The following is a 6567-nucleotide window of genomic DNA, read 5'->3' as shown; positions in this document are numbered from 1 at the left end:
AACCCTGAGTAGAACCAAGAATGGACAATCTGGTCTTGGTATATAGCAATATCACTTAGACCAGAGGTCTTCAAACTTGGCAACTTTAAGACTTGTGGACTTCAACTCCCAGAATTCTCCAGCCACCTGACTGCAGAATTCTGGGAGTTGAAGTCCACAAGTCTTAAAAATTACCAAGTTTGGGGACCTCTGACTTAGACTTCTATACCACTTCATAATGCTTCACAGCCCTCTCTAAGCGCTTTACAGAGTCTGCATATTGCCCCTAACAATCTGGGTCCTCATTTTACTGACCTCAGAAGGATGGAAGGTTGAGTCAACTTTGAGCCGGTCAGGATTGATCTCTTGGCAGTGAGCTGGGTTAACTTGCAATACTGCATTCTAACCACTGTGCAACCATAGTTCCTAAAGTTTCACCAAAGACTGTTTTTTCCCCAACCAAAGTCCTATAGTATCCAGATGCCAGGCCAGGATTTTGACAGCGACACCTGTTCAGCCAAGGACAAAGATATACAACTGAAAACATCTATGCACAGTGGTACCTCTACTTACGAACTTAATTTGTTCCATGGCCAGGTTCTTAAGTAGAAAAGTTTGTAAGAAGAAGCCATTTTTTTTCATAGGAATCAATGTAAAAGCAAATAATGCGTGCAACTGGGGAGGCCCTATTTCCTCCCAGGAGATTTGTAGAGAGGCTCCACAGAGGCTTCTCCCCACCTTTTCTGACCCTGTTTCCTCCCAGGAGATTCCCAGAGAAGCCCCACTGAGGTTTCTCCCTGCCTTTTCCAGTTACAGTCTTGGAAGCTCAGGTTTGTAAGTGGAAAATGGTTCTTGAGAAGAGGCAAAAAAATCTTGAACACCCAGTTCTTATCTAGAAAAAGTTAATAAGTAGAGGCGTTCTTAGGGAGAGGTACCACTGTACTGATAATACTGGACACCATGTGGTGGAATAACTTTCCCCAGTAGTTTCCTATAGATACTTAAAACAAATCATATACATCCCTGATAGCAATAGCAGTAGCAGTTAAGTTGTATCACTTCACAGTGCTTTACAGACCTAAGCAGTTTACAGAGTCAGCAATTACAATTTACAGCTATGTCACCTCTGAACTGATTTAATTGTTGTTAGATCATACACCACAATGTCCTTCCTGTTAGTGACTACTTCACCTTCAACAACAACAACACAAGAGCACATAATAGATACAAACTAAATGTAAATAGTTCCAAACTTGACTGCAGAAAATATGACTTTAACAACAGAGTGAACAATGCCTGGAACTCACTACCTGACTCTGTTGTTTCTTCCCCTAACCCCCAAATCTTCAACCTTAAATTATCTATTGTTGACCTTTCCCCTTTTCTAAGAAGTCTGTAAGGTGCGTGTCCTTCTGTCCTATTATCTTTTTAAAAAAATATTTAAAATGAAACAGACATATGAAAAAAAAACACACACACAGAAGAAAAATACACATATCCGGCATGATTTACATCCCAATTTTCATCAGAAGCACATATGGAGTTGTACATGTTTTTACATCAAATTGAAAACATTTCAGTTTATGTTCACTGTAAATGCTGTACATGTAAGAGAAAATAACAAAGAAAAGAAACATTTTAGAGAAGAACTTGAAAGAGAATAGAAAAAAAATATTTCAAAAAAGCGAGAAAATTTGGTTTCCAATTTTGAAAAAAGAGATGAACGTGTTATTGATCTTTTAAACCTTTTTATCAATTCTTTATACCTTGTTATGTTAATACTATAATTCTATACCTGTTTGACAAATATATAATAAAATAAATATAAACAAAAATAAACAAGCTGATACCCCTATAAAACAGAATTCTAAGGTGGGACAACCTCCCCCCCAGAAGCAAGTAGAATTTGGATAAAACCATCACAACATGGTACGTGCCAAATCTGATCCAGAAAGATACCATGGTTGATGGTTCAGAGCCTTGGTGGTGTAGTGGTTAGAATGTAGTACTGCAGGCTAACTAACTGCTCCCTCCAGGAGTTCAATTCTGAGTGGCTCAAGGTTTCAATCAGCCTTCATTCTTCTAAAGATCCAGATTGTTAGGGGCAATAGACTGACTCTGTAAACCACTTAGAGAGAGCTGTAAAGCACTGTGAAGCAGTATATAAGTCTTAAGTGCTATTGATGTTGAAAATTAGTGAGGCCCGGGACAGATGTGTTAAGGTCTTTGACTTGGTGGCTAACACAATATATAAGACAGACCAAGCAATAAGCAATCAGGTACCTGCAAATCATTTCAGTCCCCCAAAGTCCTAGGCAGCATAACCAAAACATCAGATTGTAAAAATTGTAGCCTAATGCAATTTGACTAGAAGGCAAGCTGACTCATCTGCTTTCTTCACTTTCCTTCCTAATCAAATGTCCTTTTAGCAAAAACCCTCATGTGCTTGCTTGGCAACATTTGTGGGGGAAAAAAACCCTGTATCAGGCTGAAAATTAATCATATCCTCATCGTCACAACTGCCGTCCAATTGATTTCCAGTACAAGCAACTCTTCGGAAAAACATCTTGCAATGTCCACATTTTAAAGCCTCATCAGAATTTATTAGAGGACTGTTCATCCAAAGAAATTAAATGGGTTGACCAAGACAGATGGGTCAGATTGCCTTCTAATCAAATTGCATGGGTCAAAACAAAAATAAAGACCTCCAAGTGAAGCCTGCATGACCAACTGTCCTATTCAACAGCCTTCACTAAGAAATTATTTCCATGCATCAAATGCCCAGTATAACCTGAGGTTGGCACTAAGCTATGCATCCCATGGCTTTAAGAATCCTACAGATGTACAGTAGAACCTCTACTTATTAACTTAATTCATTCCCTGACCAGGTTCTTAAGTAGAAAAGTGTGTAAGAAGAAGCAATTTTTCCCATAGGAATCAATGTAAAAGCAAATAATGTGTGCAATTGGGGAAACCACAGGGAGGGTGGAGGCCCTGTTTCCTCCCAGGAGATTTCTAGAAAGGTCCCACAGAGGCTTCTCCCTGCCTTTTCTGGCCCTGTTTCCTCCCAGGAGATTCCTAGGCCCCACAGAGGCTTCTCCCTGGCTTTTCTGGCCCTGTTTCCTCCCAGGAGATTCCCAGAGAGGCCCCACAGAGGCTTCTCCCTGCCTTTTCCAGTTACAATTTCGGAGGCTCAGGTTTGTAAGTGGAAAATGGTTCTTGAGAAGAGGCCAAAAAATCTTGAACACATGGCTCTTATCTAGAAAAGTTTGTAAGTAAAGGCATTTATAGGTAGAGGTACCAGGGTACATGCATTCATTACAGACATCCATATATTTAAAATAGCTATAGTTATAAACTATCCATAATCTGCCTTTCCCATACCTGGAACCCTTAGGAAATTGTAATCTCTTATCTGGAAGGCATCCTATTGGGAGACTAGATTATGACAAACCTTGCTGAATCCAGCTATCCGATAAACCCTCCTGCTGGCTGTATCTCAGTTGTACAGAGCAGGCTAAGCTGGTTATCCTCTGTATCTCTATTTGCTGTTACAGCCCCTTGCTGGGACTGAAAAGATGACTCAACATTTACATGACTGAAAGAATGCAGCTAGAACTTAAGATTTTGCACTGCCATGGTAAGGGTCGGCCTTACTAATGAGACTAACAACTTGGTCTTCAAGCTTCCTCATAAGTAGCTAATAAAACTACTATCACAGTTTCCCACCTACATTGAATTCCCTGTCAGTAGCCCGCTGAAGACATTGTTAAACCAGAGTTAAACATTACATCTTTCCTCACACAGTCTACTGCTTACAAAGCAATTTCCAGCTCTTCCTGGACGAGCCGTCCAAGAGAAAAATTCCATCGCTTGTATCAGAGGTCATTGCTGAAAATCATTTTCCTTGACCTGCAGCTGCCAACTCTACACATCAAACGGGCTGCGTGAAGCACAAGCATTTCAGCTAATCAAGGTTATAGACAGACCACCATGAAACCTACTTTACATATTTCGTCAACAGAAGCCACTTGATTCCTATATCCTGGACTCCTTATATCACACCTGTGAGGGTAGTCAGCTGTCTCTCATTTGGCTTCATATAGCCCAAGAACACATTGTAGGACAAATTAGCTCCCTTTTCTAGCATCAACCAGCCTTTTTTGCAGGCTCTCTATACACAGCTGGAGACAATTTTCCTTCCAAGATAGCAGCAGCTTTCCCTGCAGCCAGCATCAATACACATTAGGGTGTGTGCTAGAGGCTTCCTAAAGCCAGCAAGGAGAGCAATCCCCCCCCCAGTAATGAAGCTAATTTGGTATGAACCCAGCAATAGAAGGCAGGCACTCTGCCTGTGTTCAGACGTGCTGGATTATAAATAAAGAACCAGTAGATAAATTGGCAAACCCACTTTCTTCATAAGCAAGAATATGTCTGCTGTCCACAATTAAACCCGCAATCCCCAAATAATCCTTGCTTCCACCTTCACTGGGGAACAAGACATGTTACTGAAACCATAGACTATGTATTATGTCACATAACATGGTCAGTATTGTTTTTTTAAGACAAATGCTTCCAGATGCGGACACAAAATACACATTTTATCCCATAAGAAAGGTTTGCCCTTCCCCATGTAACAAGGGAGGAGAGGGTAGAAGGGAACAGAATCCTACAAGCCCTTCAGAGGTTCTAAAAGTAATAATATTTTATTTTCAAAAGATGAGCCAGGCACGCCTACGTTAATTTCAACATAATACACTCACAGACTGAAGCACCATTCATCCATTGCTGTTGGAAAATCCATATCATTCCATCTTGTGCTGCTTGGGGAAGTTACTATTTGTTTTCACTTGGGCAAGGAAGGAGCTGCAGGAATAATGTTACACCTGGGAGGAAATTCTGCTCCAGGCAAAGCTATTATGTTTAGAACATTGTCCAGGGATTCAAAAGTACCAGGGCTCCATTTAACATTTTCTTTTAGCATAGGAACAAGCGAGTTTACATTAAGAGGAAAGGCCTACCACTCCTAATTTTCCCTCTCCTCCAGGGTTCTGAGGAATTTGCAATTTAGGCTGCTGAAATTTCATTGCAATTTTTATGCCACAACTCTTCCAAAGTTTTTTCCTTTTTAGCAGCTGCAAGCATCTGGGTTTTTTTAAAGGCTGTGCCAATACTTATTTTCTTAAGTCAATGCCCCCCCCCCCATTGAAATCCTGGACTCTTAGGGTGGTATTTTCCAGGCCGAAAAAGTAATCTTGGAAGCCAAGGTTCCTATACAAAAAAACACCATATTTACAGCTTGCTCGTTTCTCGTCCCATTCATTCGGTTGCCTCCCTTTTTTTCCTACCGTCACGCTTTCCAAGATTGGCGAGGTTTCTGGATCCCTCGAAAAAAAATCTTTAAGGCACTCTTTCCCCCATTATTATTTTTGGCATCAAATTAAAAAAAAAAGCTTTTAGAAAACGCAAGAGGGGAAAAAATATTCTGTCTCCAGAGAGCTTTTTATAGCCCGCGTAATCCGTGCGCTCGGCAAGCCAGCTCGGATGGAGAGCAGAAAAGGTTCTCTCGGTTATTTCGTAAGCAGCCGCTTTCGGCCCGGAGGAATAGATCCCACAAGGAGATTCTTTTTGGCGGAGGGCGAGGGAGGGAAGAGAGAAGAGAGAGAGCGAGAGAGAGACGTGGAAGACGCTTCCCCCACCCAAGCCGCGACCTCTCCGGCTTCGTCCCTATAGTAGCCACCGCCTTTCCTTTCCTTTCTTCTTAACCCAATTCGGCGTCTCCAAACGCGCGACCCCTTCGCAGCTTCGCCCTTCCAAAGCTTCGCCCCGTCCCCCCGGTCCCCCAAGACGCGCCTTTTCCTTCGGGGCCAACTTACCCGGCTTTACCCCCGACCCTCTTGGCGCATGAGGCTGTTTCTCCCTCTGGAGCCGGCGAAGGCGCAGCTCCGGCAACTCGGCTTAAATAGACGCAGCCGTACTCCAGCCTTCTGTTTGGTTAGCCACTCACAGCGAGCGAGAGATGGTTTTAATCAGATGCTGGCAGCTGAGGGCTACCCAGGAATGCGCCGCGATGTTTTTTGCGCTGCCTGCCTCGGCTTTCGGGCGACTCCCCCCCCCACGCCTCCCCTCCTTACCGTGTCTTGCGCCTGCCAAAACTTAACTCCTTCCTCGCCTAGGAGGAGGAGGAGGAGGGGGGGGGGAAAGAAGAGCAGAAACGGCCGCAGCAGCAAGAAGAAGAGCAGCAGCAGGAGGAGGAGCTGCGTTCTCACGACGCGCGAGGCCGTGTGAGCGACCCCCGGGTTGAGAGTTGACGCATCCCTTGAATAATATCCACGCTGCGTGGATAATGTAGCACGTTTTTTTTTCAAGTCCAGCGTTCGTTTTGATGCCATTATTGAGCATTGATTTAAGTTCAGTGGGGCTTTTTTGCATACCCTTTTAAGTCATTCATGTAGAGTAGATGTTGAGTAGACGTAGAGGAGGTCTTGCCATGTAGAGTAGATCCATGTAGCAAAGAGATGCATGTAGAGTAGATCTTGCCATGTTGGCTTGGAATTTGGTGGCAATGCTGGCAGAGTTCGCCTGGCA

General features: G+C 43.1%; 1 protein-coding gene across 2 annotated transcripts in view; it reads right to left on the bottom strand.

The window, feature by feature from the left end:
* The window catches only part of DAB2 (DAB adaptor protein 2), a 44405-nt gene extending 38183 nt beyond the window's left edge, over positions 1-6222 (bottom strand). Inside the window, exon 1 of one of the 2 annotated variants that reach the window (XM_070743410.1) lies at positions 5856-6222. The gene's annotated coding sequence lies outside the window, so the exon portion shown is untranslated. The remainder of the gene's footprint in view (positions 1-5855) is intronic. The other variant, XM_070743411.1, reaches the window with a different exon arrangement.
* Positions 6223-6567: the final 345 nt, after the last annotated feature.

The sequence above is a fragment of the Erythrolamprus reginae genome, chromosome 2 (genome assembly GCF_031021105.1).
Source record: "Erythrolamprus reginae isolate rEryReg1 chromosome 2, rEryReg1.hap1, whole genome shotgun sequence".
In the NCBI taxonomy this organism is placed as follows: Eukaryota; Metazoa; Chordata; class Lepidosauria; order Squamata; family Dipsadidae; genus Erythrolamprus; species Erythrolamprus reginae.
This window is presented reverse-complemented; position numbering and strand designations above follow the sequence as displayed.